The sequence below is a fragment of the Rhinolophus sinicus genome, chromosome 5 (genome assembly GCF_057876585.1).
Source record: "Rhinolophus sinicus isolate RSI-liver-muscle chromosome 5, RSI-T2T, whole genome shotgun sequence".
In the NCBI taxonomy this organism is placed as follows: domain Eukaryota; kingdom Metazoa; phylum Chordata; class Mammalia; order Chiroptera; family Rhinolophidae; genus Rhinolophus; species Rhinolophus sinicus.
Window position 1 is genome coordinate 24,245,898 of NC_142505.1, and position 14,733 is coordinate 24,260,630.

General features: G+C 38.2%; 1 protein-coding gene across 11 annotated transcripts in view; it reads right to left on the reverse strand.

The window, feature by feature from the left end:
• NR1D2 (nuclear receptor subfamily 1 group D member 2) overlaps positions 1 to 14,733 on the reverse strand; it is a 122,276-nt gene that overhangs the window by 51,260 nt on the left and 56,283 nt on the right. For 4 of the 11 annotated variants that reach the window (XR_012489652.2, XR_012489645.2, XR_012489646.2 and 1 more), the window contains one exon: positions 1,916 to 2,107. The exons of the other annotated variants lie outside the window; for them this stretch is intronic. The gene's annotated coding sequence lies outside the window, so the exon portion shown is untranslated. The remainder of the gene's footprint in view (positions 1 to 1,915; positions 2,108 to 14,733) is intronic. 11 annotated transcript variants of the gene reach the window in all.

Below are 14,733 nucleotides of genomic sequence, written 5' to 3' on the forward strand. Positions count from 1 at the left end.
ACCACCCCTAAAGGGGCAAGGGAAGAAAGTAATTATCAGAATCCGGAGAGAACAACAACAACAAAAAATACCCTGATGTCGTTTCTCTCTACCCTGAAAATCTCCCAGGTGCTTCCCGTTGGCTGAACCCAACCAAAACCCTGGATCCACACAGGTCAGCCTCGCAGGGCAGAGCAAGGAGGAGAAGAATGAAGAGCTGATCTAGAAAGGCAAACAGAAACTGGCCAAGGATACTTTTCCGGGGGGGGGGGGGGGGGGGGGGAACTGCTCCAATGCCTTTAACTTGTAAAATAATTTTGACCTCATAATAACACATGGATCAACAAAATCAACAGGCGATACCCATTACATCCTTTTTTTCAGATAATGAAACTGAATCTCAAGGAGGAAAAGTAAGTTAGTAAAGATTAATAAAAAATAATTAACAAAGTGAGATTCAAACTACCACTTTACAACAGAACCCACTCTTTTAACCACTCTCATGTATAAGTGGAATTCTCAGACTGCAAAAGGACTTGGATATAACCCATTCTCATCTCACTGGCGCAAAATATTTTTTTCTAAAGCTATGCAATATGGACATTTTCATGTAAAACCCTCTCTGAGATTTATAACCTTTTGTACAAAGACAAGTAGTACAGAAAATGGTCTATGTTTGGAAATAGTCAACCCAAAATAAGAAATAAATTAGTGTTTGAAAGGGTAAAGTCACTTGTCTCAGTCTGGGTAAAACTTCAGTTTTCAGAAGTCTGTGAAGATTAAAATGAGGCCTCACAATAAGCCAACATTACTGATTGTATGAAAGCTTAGAAAACAAGGCTGATTGGGCAAAATCCCATTCTGCAGATTTTATATTCATTGAGTAGTGAGCAAAACGAAGACTTCTTGTCTTTCCTTAGCGACTTTTCAAAAGGAATGCATTCGGTATCTACTTGGCACCAAGGGAAAAGCCTAGTTCAGAAAGCCTAAGTACTTTGTTCACTAGATTAACAACAGTTTGTTCTGTTCTCAATTGTTTCCTGTTCTCAAAGTCCTACAAAGGCTCATTAATGTCCAATTCCTTTTCACACTCATAGCAAGTATCTCCATGCACTCTACATTTCCATACGTATATATCTCAAGGCAAGTTCAGACCTTTGTAAAGTCTGCAGTAGGGAGGATCCTAGGAAGAAAGGTATTCAGGCTCCACAGCCTAACAAAGAAGCCCCTCAGCTCAACTGAGTCAGATCTGAAGAACGGGATAACCTCTCCTCCACTATCGTGGTGCCATCAGATGAGAAACCAAGCACAGGCAACCATGCCAACAATAGAAAAAGAGAAACAATGTGAGACCAAAAACTAAAAACAGAAAACCAAAGTCACCTGTCACTTCTTTGCCTAAACTAACTTTCAAATTTCCTTTCTCAGAAAAGAAAAAAAAAAAAAAAAAAAAGCTTTGCACTTTGCAGCATCTAAGAGATACTGTGGCATTATACAACATGTCTTCAAAGCTGTTAGAAACAGGCCAGATTCTAACCCAGGACTTGCCATTTAGTCCGAGCATGGGTCACTGAGCAAATTTCATCTCTCTAGAGCCTCAGTTTCTCCAAATACAAAATGGGTTCACAATGCCCAGGTAAGAGAGTGATTGTGAGAGTTACATGACATATCCTGCCTTTTCTTTTTTAAACCAACCAAAAAGTTTTACAAATAGTGCTCAATTTCCTCTAAGCTCAACTTTGCCTAAGTCAGGCTCTATGAACACCACCGAAAATTTACTTGAGAGGGGGACTAAGAACACCCATGAGAAAAATTAAGACATCAGCACTAAAATACAGACCTTCCATCATATTACAAATGTTTCTTTATAGTTGAAGAAGGAAACACAGTTAGTCTCTTTGTTCTATAGGCTTCCAGAATACAGATCGCCACTTACCATGTCATACTTATCTGTCTATTTTCCTCTTAGGCTGCACATTCCTGGAGGGCAAGGACTTTACCTTTTACTTCTCTAATCCCAACATATAGCATAGGAGTTGACACATCCACAGTGCTCGATAAGTATTTATTGAATGCATAGGCAGATGGATGGACAATACGTTATGGCCTTCCTCTCTCTGTCACAGGGCTGTTTTGAGGATCAAATGAGATAACATATGTGGAAGTGCTTTGGAAATTATAGTGTTTCAAAAGTGCTCAGTAAATTGTCTTGGTTTTCTCATAGGAAGAGAATGGCAAGTGTTTTTCAAGGCAGGAAAAGCCTGATAGTCTGACCTTAAGGGAAAGATGTAAAATTTAAAACATAACTGTATAACTTATCACTGCCCAACAATGTATAGATTTCACTACTAGTCATAATTTTAAGCATCCAAGAGGCAAACCTGACCATGCCCAAATATTCAGAGCACAAACTAGGAAAACATACAATATATGTGGCAGCAAAGGGGCAATACTTGGAAAGCTCTCACAAATCAACATGAAAAAGGTTAATGTCACACTCCAATAAAATAAGAGCAAAGGAGATGAACAAGCATTTCTCAGTAAAAGACATACAAATCAATGTTATTAAGCATTAAAAAAGATGTTTCACCTTTAAAAATAGAACCTAAAATTATATTACCTTTTTTATTTTCGTATTTCCCAGCTTTGTTTGTTTATTGAGATATATTTGACATATAACATTGTGTAAGTTTAAGGTATACAATGTGATGATTTGATACACATATATATTATAAAATACTTACCACACATCCTTCACCTCACATGACTACCATTTTGTTTTTGTTATGGTAAGAACATTAAAGCTCTGTTATCATAGTAACTTTCAAGTACACAATCCAGTTTATTAACTATAGTCCCCATGCTGTACCTTAGATCCCTGGAATTTATTCATCTTATAACTGAAAGTGTATTCCCTTTGACCAACATCTCCCCATTTCCCCAACCCCTAAGCCTCTAGCAATGACCATTCTACTATGTTTCTATGACTTCAATGGTTTTAGATTCCATATATGAGATCATACAATATTTGTCATTCTCTGTCTGACTTATTTCACTTAGCATGGTGCCCTCAAGGTCCATCCATGTGTCATAATAGTAAGATTTCTTTCTTTTTATGGCTGAGTAATATTCCATTGCATATATACCCCATTTTCTTTATCCATTCATCCTTTGAAGGACATTTAGTTTATTTCCATGTCTTGACTATTGTGCATAATGCTTCAATAAATATGGGAGTGCAGATATCTCTTCCAGACAGTAATATCATTTCCTTTGGATATATATATATATATATATATATATATATATATATATATATATATATATATATATATCATAGATATATATCTATGGTAGTTCTATTTTTAATTTTTTGAGGAACCTCCATACTGTTTTCCATATTGTCTGCATCAATTTACATTCCCACCAACAGGGGTCCCTTTTCTCCCCATCCTCACCAGAATTTGTCTCTTGTCTTTTTGATAATAGCCATTCTATCAGGTATGAGGTAATAGCTCATTGTGGCTTTGATTTGCATTTCTCTGATCATTAATGATACTGAGTACCTGTTCATGTACTTCTTGGCCATTTGTATGTCTTTTTTGGAGAAATGTCTATTCAAGTCTTCTGCCCATTTATTACTTGGATTGTTTGGGGTTTTTTGCTATTGTGTTATACATGAGTTCCTTATATATTTTGGATATTAACCCCTTATCAGATATTTGGTTTACAAATATTTTCCCCATTACATAGGTTGCTTTTAATTTTGTTGACTTTTTTTTCATTTGTTGTGCATAAATTTTTTTTAGTTTAATGTAGTCCTACTTGTTGGTTTTTGCTTTTGTTGCCTGAACTTTTGGTGTCAAATACACACAAAAAAAAGGTATATTTTCATGTTATTAATTTGCATCCTTTCATTTAAGCTTGAAAAACTTCTTTCAGCACTTCTTGTAAGGAAGGCCTAGTGGTGAACTCCCTCAGTTTTTGAGTCTTTATCTCTCACTCATTTCTGAATGACAGCTTTGCTGGGTATTCCTGGTTGTCTTTTCTTTTTTCTTTGAATATCTCATCCCACTCTCTCCTGGCCTGCAAGGTTTCTGCTGAGAAATGCACTAATAGCCTTATGGGGCTTCTCTTTTATGAGAGATTTTTTTTTCTCTTGCTGCTTTTAAAATTCTCTTTGTCTTTGATTTCTTATTGTCATGTGTCTTGGAGAAGATCATTTTAGATTGAAATTATGGTGTAATCTATTAACTTCATGAACTATCTCCAGTTATAGACCACTGAGGTCCACAGCATCAACAACTGCATGGTCCTTGGCAAGTGCTGTGGGGGCAGGGGGGGTCTTCAGTAGCTGCAAAGGCTGTTGGGGTGCTCAGTGGCACTTCCAGGACCCATGACTAGGACCAGAGTTGGCAGCAGTGGTGACCAGAGCCAGTGGTGTGCAAACACTTGGCTGTGAAGGCCAGATCCAGGCACTTGTGCAGTAGCAGGGGCCAGTTACAGACACACATAAAGGCGAGGGCCAGTGTCAGCATCAAGGGCCAGGGCCAACTTCAGGCACACTGGCAGCTGCAGGGGCCCTGGCTGGCTGGTGAGCCCAGTGGTGCCTGTCAGTGACTGGACAAAGAGCCAAATCTAGGTCTACCGCACCTGTGGGGGCCTTGGCTTTTGGTAGTGCTTTCCTGTGGCTGCAGGATCTCACCACAGATGCACACACAGCAGTGGAGCCTGGGGACAAAAGTCAGTCTTAGCAACATGCAGGTACCTATCTGGAGGGGTTAACTCTAAGCATTTGACCTGGGACCAAAGTCAGCTGCAGAGATCTGGGCTGGTGTCCCGCACGCATGCAGCCAGAGGCCTGGGCTGGCTGCTGGTGTGGATCTTGGATGCCAACAGCAACAGGGAGCAGGGGGGAGGGCAGGGGAGGACAGAGGTGGCTGCTATCTGCACATACCTGTGGGGAGAACAACAGTGAAAGCTGCAGGAGGTCCACGGTGGCTGTGTTGACTACTGGTTTATTCAATGGTGGGAGCTACTGGGGTCCTTTGCAGAGCAGGGCACTGGGAACCACAGTCGCCAGCTACATGGTGGATACTGGTAGCCCCTACCCTTCTTCCTTGTTCCTGCCATCCCTATACATCGCAGCTTTGCTGGTCTCTGGGTGAGGAGAAACCAAAGTTGGACCTTTATGCATATCCCAGAAGGCTAGGGAAGCTGGTTGCTCACTCTGTGCTCCCTTCCCCAGTGAGGGGAACTCTTTCTAGTTGGGAAGTTCCCTTTGACACTCAGCAGTGCCAGCCTGGGGGATGGGATGTTGCAGGCACAATGGAGTTGCTCTTCCTTCCCTTTTTGTGCGGTTTTCCTGTTTTTCGTTTGTTTGATTGTTTGTTTTGTGGGGTTTTTTGGTCCACTCTGTTCACTAAGTTTCTTAAGTGGACTCCTGCACTCTCCCAGAGCCATTTTCTTTCATGGATAACTGTCTAATTGTTGATCATAATTCTGTGGGGGGACAGAGGCTGAGGTCTCCTATTTCACCATCTTGGTGACATCCTGCATTAACTTTTAGAGGAATCACATTCACAGACTTATATCAAACCTTTCAAAGCTTGTAATAAACCAAATGCTCTATAATTTTTTTTTCATAAATTACTACCAAACTGCATTTTCTCCATTCTATGCTGAGGTGATTGCTCTTTTAAAGCTAAATTCCAAGTCCTACATTTATTTCTATTATACTCAAATTTCAAAATGATCTTAACAGGTTTGAATTCTAGGTCTGAAATGAACAATCAAAATTTCCTATCTGTCATGCCAGCTCTCAATTCCAGGTTATATTTTTATCCCAAATCATTTTTCTTAAAGATGAACATCTCACGAACAAAGACAGGAAGCAGATGCAATCAGTTCAAATGAGGAAACCTCCACACACTTCACGCATGAGAGATGGCTTCCATGAAGGTGGGAGCTGCCCCAGGAATGTCCAGACTTGGAGGTGGCAACAAAAAAAAAAAAAAAATGATGAGAGTTGGGGTAGGGGGAGGATTGGGTGAGTAACTGACCACATGACTGGTAAAGTTAACAGGTAAGGCAGCCAGGTAGTTCACCGCACACCACCTGTGCTAAGTAGAGTGAGCAAAGGAATGAGATGCGTGGATAAAAGAGACCACATAGTGCCTGAAGTCACTAGAGAGACCGAGAAGTAACATGGAATCTCACCATGTACTAACATCCCACCAGCATCACATCTCACTCTCCATTAGAGGCAGTATGACATAAAACAGGAAATCTCAAATATCCAAATGCGTACAGAATCAGTAACGGTCTAATATTTGTTAACAACAGGAAAAAGAGGCACTAAACTCCACAAACAGAAAGCACACCCAAGGAAACAAAGTTAATGAAACAAATAAGTAGAAACTTTAAAAGAAGTATTGTGAAAAGAACCAATTAGAGGTCTTGGAAAAACAAAAATAAAATGAACAACACAATGGATAAAACTGAGGAGCAATTAGTAAGGCAGGACATTCTCTCAGAAGGTAGCCCAAATTTTCAAAGGGATTTAAAATGTGAAAGAAAACTTGGTGTAATAGCTGTTGCATTTTGTTGGTAAGAAATGAGTCACAGGTTAGTTAACTAGGCCAGATTCAAGAGAGGGGACTATACAAGACTGGGAGGGATGGCTCATTGTGACCACCTTTGTAACAGACAACCATACATCGACCCTCCATACTCTCCCATCACTCTGTATGTCCGTCTATTATCAATTTCCACATAATGCTATAATTTGTTTACTTCTCAGTTTCCTCACTAGCCAATGAGTCTCATGAGGGCAAGAACTATCTCACTCATCTTCCAAAACTAACGTGGCTGGCTCACTGTCTAGCATATAGCAGGTGCTCACTAAATGTTTATGGAATTAAATTACTCCTGTTGCAGTCATCCAGAGTACATAGAGTCAGGGTACCTGGCTCTAAAGATAGTATTGGACCATCTTGGCTGTAGTTTTCAATTAAATTAAATAATTGTTTTCAATGTAAAAGTAACTTCCAAAAGAATTGAAGGAGAACATGTAACCTCCAAGACATTAGGGAGAAGGGGACAAGGAAAACATAATGAATTCAACAAAAGCTTTTGATATACCTCACTCAGAAATCTAAAAATAAAGTAAATAAAACATAATTAATAATATGGCAGATTTAAATAACATAACCATCAAACTTGAGCTAAAGAAAAAAGAGAGAACTTTGCAGTCAACAACCTGTGAGCAAACACACATGGCACATTTACAAAAACTATGCATCAAGCCACAAAGAAAATCTCAAACCTCCATAAAGCAAAAATTATGCAAGTCATATTGTAACACAACTCAAACTTTACAAAAAAGAAAAAAATTGATATCCCCTCCCCCTCCTGCTGGCCAAAGAATCTATCCACATAAAAATGAAAACTCCTTTTAAAATGCCTGGGCAAAAGAGAAATAAAATAGAAATTATAAAATTATAAACCTAAATACAACACTAACCACCAAAAAAAAAAAAAAAAAAATCAAATGTTTCTTCCCTGAAATTGCACCAAGTCCATATGATTTTACAGGTGGGTTCTGTCAAACCTTTAAGGTTATAATGTCCATGTTATATAAATAAGTCCACATCACAGGCAAAGATGAAAATATTTTTAACTAATATTATGAAGTTAGCATAATACTGATATCAAAACCATAAAAAATATATATACAAGAAAAAATAAGCCAATCTCATATATGAACATATATGCAGAATGTTTATTTAGAAGAATATTTCAATAATGGAAAAATATGACTGATTCCAGGAATTCAATGTCAGATCACATTTTTTAAATCTACTGTATGGTGAATGACACTAAGATCTCAAAGAAGAAAATATTTCGATAGGTGGTGCAAAAGTAGGTGGTCAAAGTTAATACCTATTTCTTAAACAAACAAAAAACAAAAAACTCAGCAACCTGAAGAAACAACAAAAATTAAAGTGAACTTCAAATTTAATGGTGAAAATTAGAAGTTTTCCCATTCAAACCAGATACAATTCAAGGGTGCCTGGTATCACTATAACCATTTAAAATTGTACTGGAGGACCTAGACAATTCAATAAGTAAAAGAAAAAAGCTCTATAGGTAATATAAGTGTATAACATGAAAAACCAAGAGAATCAACTGACAGAAAGTCACAACAAGGTAGCCAGGTACAAGACCAATATGCAAAAATCCACAGCTCCACTATAAACTAGTAATAATCAATTGTGAAAGAAATAAAGAAATTTCATTTACAATAGCAGCAAAACTATTAGCACCATAAATAAACAAGAAATATATAATACCTACATAAAGAAACCTATAAAAATTTATTGAATTTACTGCATAAAAGCAGTCCTCAATATGTTTCCCCAAATTAATCAAAATCCCAAAAGATTGTCAAACAGAAGGCACACTGATTCTAAAATTTATCTAGATAATAAAAATTTCAAGAATAAACAATTTTGGAAAAAAGGTATTGAAAGGGGATTTGCCATACTAATTGTCGAATATATATTACAAAGCTTTTAGTACATTTTTAAAATGTGGCATTGGAGTAGTAATAGACAAATAGATCAATGGTACAAAAATAAAAACCCTAAACAAACCTACATATGTAACAGGAATTTAGCGTATGATTTTTTAAATGTAGCATATTAAATCATTGGGAAAAAAATGAAGTATGCAATATAAAAATTTTTGACAACTATCAGTTTGGAAGAAAGGTAGTAGATTTCCTGCCATTCACAAAAATAAATTCCACATGGATTAAAGATTTAAAGTTAAACAAACAAAGCCATGAGAAATTTAGAAGAAAATCTAGACTGTGTTTATACCTTGAATTGAAAAACAAAACCTTTAAAAAAAAATTTAGATAAATAATAAAATCTGGAAAGTAAAATAGTAATAAATCTGACAACATCAAAATTTTTAATTTCTATACCACAAAAATACCATAATTTAGTTTAAAAGGAGATAGATTATAGAAACTGTTTGTTATGTTTATAACAAAGGAGTAATATCCGGAATATACTAAGGACTTCTTCAGGTAAATAAAATGAACAACCTAATAAGAAATAAGAAAATGACAAATGAACAAACAATTCATAGAAGTAGAAAAACAAATGAGTAATAAACATTTGAAAATGCATTGAATTTCACTAGGAGTCAGTAAAATTAAAATTAAATAATAATGAGAAAATATATGAGGTCCATTTGATTAGCAAAATTTGAAAAGTTTTATATTATCAAATTTTGACAAGGATGGCAAAACTCTCACCACTTTGGTGAGATGATATGAACTTTTGGTAAGGCTATTTTGCAAAATATATTGAAATTTTAGATGTGTTTATCTTTTCATCCAGTAATTTCATTACTCAGTATCTACACCAGCGAAGGACTGACACATGCTCACAAGAAGACAAGAATAAAGATAATCACGAGAGCACCATTTGTGATAGAGGAAACACTGGGTATTATTCTCCCATTGCTTCTTCTAATGGAACCAATGGGGGAAATAGTTAAATAGTGAAAGAAAGAAGGAAGGGAGGGAAGGAGGGAAGTAAGGCAGAAAGATAGGTAGGTTGGGTTTTTTTGAGAAATGAGGTTGACTTAAGAGCATAAAATAATTTTCAGAACATATATAAAATATAATATGGTATTTGTAAAACCAAAAACTATGTATTTCTATATGTCCATATACAATGTAAATGTATTTTTTAAAAAGCCATAAGGAGACACACCATATATAATGGAATATTATTCAGCCAAGAGAAAGAAGGAAATCCTGACATTTACAACAACCTGGATGGAACTTGAGGGTATTATGCTAAATGAAATAAATCAGACTGAGAAAGACAAATACTGCATGGTATCACTTACATGTAGAATCTGAAAAACAAAACAAAAAAAGGCAAACTCATAGAAACAGAGAGTAGAAAAGTGGTTGCCAGGGACTGGGGTTGGAAAAAACAGGAAAAAGTCGGTAAAAGGGTGCAATCTTTCAGTGATAAAGTGAATAAGGCCTGAGGATCTAATGTATAACATGGTAATTATAATTGATAGCACTGTATTGCATGTTTGAAATTTGCTAAGACAGTAGAACTCAAATGTTCTCACACCAAAAAAAAATAAGAAAAGATTTTTTAAAAAGGGGGAATAACTTTCTTACCCCCGATTCAAAATTATTATTTGTTGGATTGATATACCTCCCACACCACCAGTGAAACATGACCATAAGAAAGAAATTTTGAGGTAAAAATATCTAAATTTTAAAAATAGCCACACCAAACTAACTGGTAACAGTCATCACCTCTGGGGAGATGGTCAAGAGTATTCTTTACCTGCTTGAATACGTTAAATGAGAATATATTCTTCTATATTTGCATAATTTAAAAAGAAAAACTAATAAAAACATTTTAAGGACAAAGATAGCACTCTGTTACACGTTGTCAGGAACCTTCCTATAGATTGGCCCATAAACATTTTTTATTTGATGATACTTACTTTGAGCCACATATGTCACCATTCTATTAGTCTTCATACGTTTCTCAGGAAGACTCTAGTATCATAGACTAGCAAAAGGAGACCATTCAGGTGGGAAAAGAACCTTTCGTTCTGTACCAGGTGCTGTTCTAGGAACGTTTTGAAAGTGATTAACTCTAACCCTCACAACAGCTCTAAAAGATAGGCATTATTTTTTTACATTTTACATGTGAGAAAATGAAAACAATTTTTAAGGGGCCCACCAGGGATTATTCAAATCCAGCTCTTTGATTTCCAAAGCCTGTTCTACAACTCTTATAATAGGCTACTTCCTGCCCCACCACTGAGAATGAAGATCCTCAGTTAAGATGCACCCCCAGCCCAGTGAATTGAATAAGGAGATTCAAACATGTCTGCAGGGATATGGTTATGTGACTTCTAGATGCCCCTTTGAGGAAGGACTTGCGGCCTGGACCTGAGAGTGCTTCCAGCTATCAGCTTCTGCAGGACTTACCATAGCTGCAGGGGTGCAGAGTGATGGAGAAGGAGATTAAGCCTAAGCTGATGTCACCTGTTTGCCTCCCAGGAACCAGAGGTCGAGTTCAGAAGGCAGGCTGTACATTAGGGAGCACCTTTGGGATTGACAGCTATAGAAGAGATCGGAGAGGGAGAAGTAAAGGCTGAGATGCAGGCCCAATGAAAGCTTTGGTCAACCCCACAGTGAACTGTGGAACTAAGATGGCCCATCAGAGTTGTCCCAGGTGAAGTTAACATAACCAGGCCTTATATCTCACCTCCATCCATCATGAATGTGGGCCAGCAGAGAAGGGCATGACCTTGAGCTGAGGCAATCCAGAAGGAAATGATAGCTGAAGACTGCCAACAGCAGCTGAGACGGGGATTTGGATGGCCCATCACAGAGTGACAGATAGGTTTTGATTGCAAGTCTGCATAAGGGACAGTTAGATCTCAGGTCCTACATCTCCCTGACTCCTTCAGGGGAAGAATGTTCTACCCTCTGGAGAAAGGTACCAAGGAGGTTCCAGACTCTGGAAGACCAGGAATAGTGGAAAGTAGGGGTGAGGTTCTGGATTAAAAGTGGTGTGTTTCATGAAAGTCTGCCTCCTGAATGAGAGCGCCTCCCAGCTCCTTTTCCCAGACAAGCTCCCAGGACTCCCACAGCCAAGGTAGAGAACCGCAAAGCAGGGGGTAGAAAGATTTTTCTCAGGAGAACCTGAAAACCCCCAGATAAAGACATATAGATACTAAAATCCCAAACTCTCCTGAAAAGTTCTCCTAATCACCCTACAATGGAGGCCACCAACACACACAGGTCTCCCAATCAGTGTTTCACTGTTCATTCTAACAGATCCCTGCCTCAGCAGTACCAGACATTTAACACGTTGCATACAGATCACGAGAATCTTCGTTTTTTCTGAGCCATGTGTTAAGGACGGATAACAAGAATTCTCGTTTTTACGGTTGACTCTTTTTACTTTGCACATGTTATTGAATTATTTGTGTTTCGTTAATAACAAAGGAAGCTGCTTTCTGCAGTATCACACCAGGAGGGATTACTAACATCATAGGTCAGTAAATCCTAAAAAATTCCATAGAAAAATAATAAATGACATAGAAGCATTTACGCTTTAAAGAGAAGAGTGCATTTTAAAGTAGTTTCTTTTAAAAACCTGCCGGAACAGAGGGGTATGAGGGATTTAAACCCCGCCGTATGCGACGTGTTAAAGAAAGCCTTGAACATAAAACACAGAAAGCAAACAACAAGAAAAAGGAACTGGAACAAGTTGAGCTATGTAGGACATTAAAAGAAGCACACACACACACACACACACACACCCTTGAAATAAATACACAGAGTCATAAGAGACATTGTCATGTCCCTGTACCAAAGGCAGGATGCTATTTTTAAAAAGCAACAAGGAACAAGAAAGAGAAGGTGCCCTTAGAAATTAAAACTATGCTAGTCACAACTGAAAATTCAATAGAAAAGTTAGAAGAGTAAACCAAACGGATCTCCCAGGTGATAAACAAAAGGAAAGGAAATAAAATAAGCAAAGAGGATAGAAAAGAGTAAGAGAATTGGAGGCTCTATCTATGAGGTATGAGGTTCACTACCCAAATATGTGCATTCCAGAAATGAAGACTGAAAACAAACAAACAACAACAACCAAAAAAAAAAAAACAGGAGAAAGAAATTTAAAAAGAGGAAGAATAAGGCAGATAGAGAGGAAGAGGAGGAGAAGAAGAAAACTTCCAGAACTGGAACACATGAATCTTTGGGTAGAAAACCACCATTTATAACCCAGAAAAATAAATGAAAAAAGACAAACTTTGCAATACATCATTGTGGAATTTCAAAAAACCAAGAATAAAGAAAAGATTATAAAAGTTTCCAGAGAAAAATGGAGTAAAATAGTCATAGCAGAGGAAGATGCAGAATGTAGGAAATGAGATTCAACAGAGAAGACAGGAGTGAAAACTTCCAGGATGAAAAGAATTCCCAGGAACACAAAGTCCAGATGTGAGCAGAAAGGTAGAGGACTCCAGGAAGCAGGTTTAGGGAGAAGAAGGAGGGAGGTTCATGGGTTATCTGCTGGAGGGTGTGAAATAGGGTAGCAATAAGTACAAAGAAAATTAAACAAAACAAATTGATGCAATTAACAACTCTGAAAAAAGTAAAACGAAAGGAATTGCAACCTTAGTGCAGTACTTGATGTGGCAACAGAGCCAGGAGTGCAGTTTCCAGGCTCTGGGAGTCAAATGGAAAGGTGCTGGCTCAGGTAGTAAATGGCCATCAACTGTGATTGGATAGCCATCAGCGGTGGCTAGTTGGCTGTCACCTCTACCCAGTGAGCCATTGGCCACTAATATAACTGCTGTGGCTACACTCACAGCAAATGGGGGCTAGCAAGAAGATGGTGGCTGGGCTGGCAAGCGCGGATTTCACGGCGGAGTTGAGGGGAGTCAGTCGGTTGGCAGAAAAGCAGACAACAGGTCGCACGTCATGTGAATCCAGCCACCAGAGAGACTATCGTTGGTATGACTCCCCTACCTATGGCTCCGTGGGTGTTCCTTTTTGGCCTCATCACATCCTGCGTTCTTGTGTGGGGACAGGGAGCAGAGACGCCGCAGGCCGCCCTGCGCGACAAATGGCGCAGCGAGCAGGGTCTCCCGCAGGACACTTGATTTAACAGTAAGCAATGTGCATGTGTAAACAATATTTACATAGGCATAATCATGTAAACAGTGAATAGTACTATAACCCAAAACACTGACTAGGCTTTGTTGGAAGAATGGGAAAAGAAAAATAGTTGGATGACAGGAAGGGATAGTTGTAATTAGCTCCTAGAGCTAAATGCTCATATACCATAAAAGAAAGTCAGAAAATCAATAAATTAATGTCAAAAACTGATTGCTCCAGAGACAAATGAATCAAGAGAGCCTTTAGGAATCCCAGAAGCAACAAATGCACAAACAGAAAGTGGCTCCCTTCTAGGAGTAGGATCCGAGAGCTCCAGAGAAAAGACACACGGATACTAAAATCTCAAGTTCTCCCAGTCAAAAAACCAGCTCACCCAATCATCCTTCAGCGGAGGCCACCAATCAACAAGCCCAGCCAACCTACAGGGAATTGTTATTTAAGTCTTTGTGTCCTATTTGACCTTTTTAACTTTGGTAATAAATTTGATTTTTAATAATGAATAGGATAAAGAGAGGGTTCTTTATAAGGAAAAACGGCACCACTGCCACAGTTTATGCAAGGGCGTAGAGGGTAGCATCAATTCAACCAACTACGAAGTTCTTTTTCTAGGCTGGCTTAAAAATCAATACCTTCCCTTTTAAGCAAAGCCCAGCCTCAGATTAATTAACGGCGGCACTGGCACACACTTGCATTCAAGTGGTTCCTTCAGATTCAATCTCAAATTAATTAATAATACCCCCTATTGCACTTGAATTTCATGTGTCTCATCGCTCACAATCATTTAGTTTGCCTTCTCCGGAAAAAACATTTACTCTTTGGCTCTCAATATACTTGTACAAATGTACTTCCACCCTTCCAACAAGAGGAAAGGGAGCCACCTATCAGCTCATGAGAAGCCTCCAGGTAAAGATCTCATCTATCAAAATCACACCTGATTAAGAGGAAGCTGACAGACTGGAATCGGCAAGTCAGCTGGCTGTTTTTCTGTGCTCCACTTT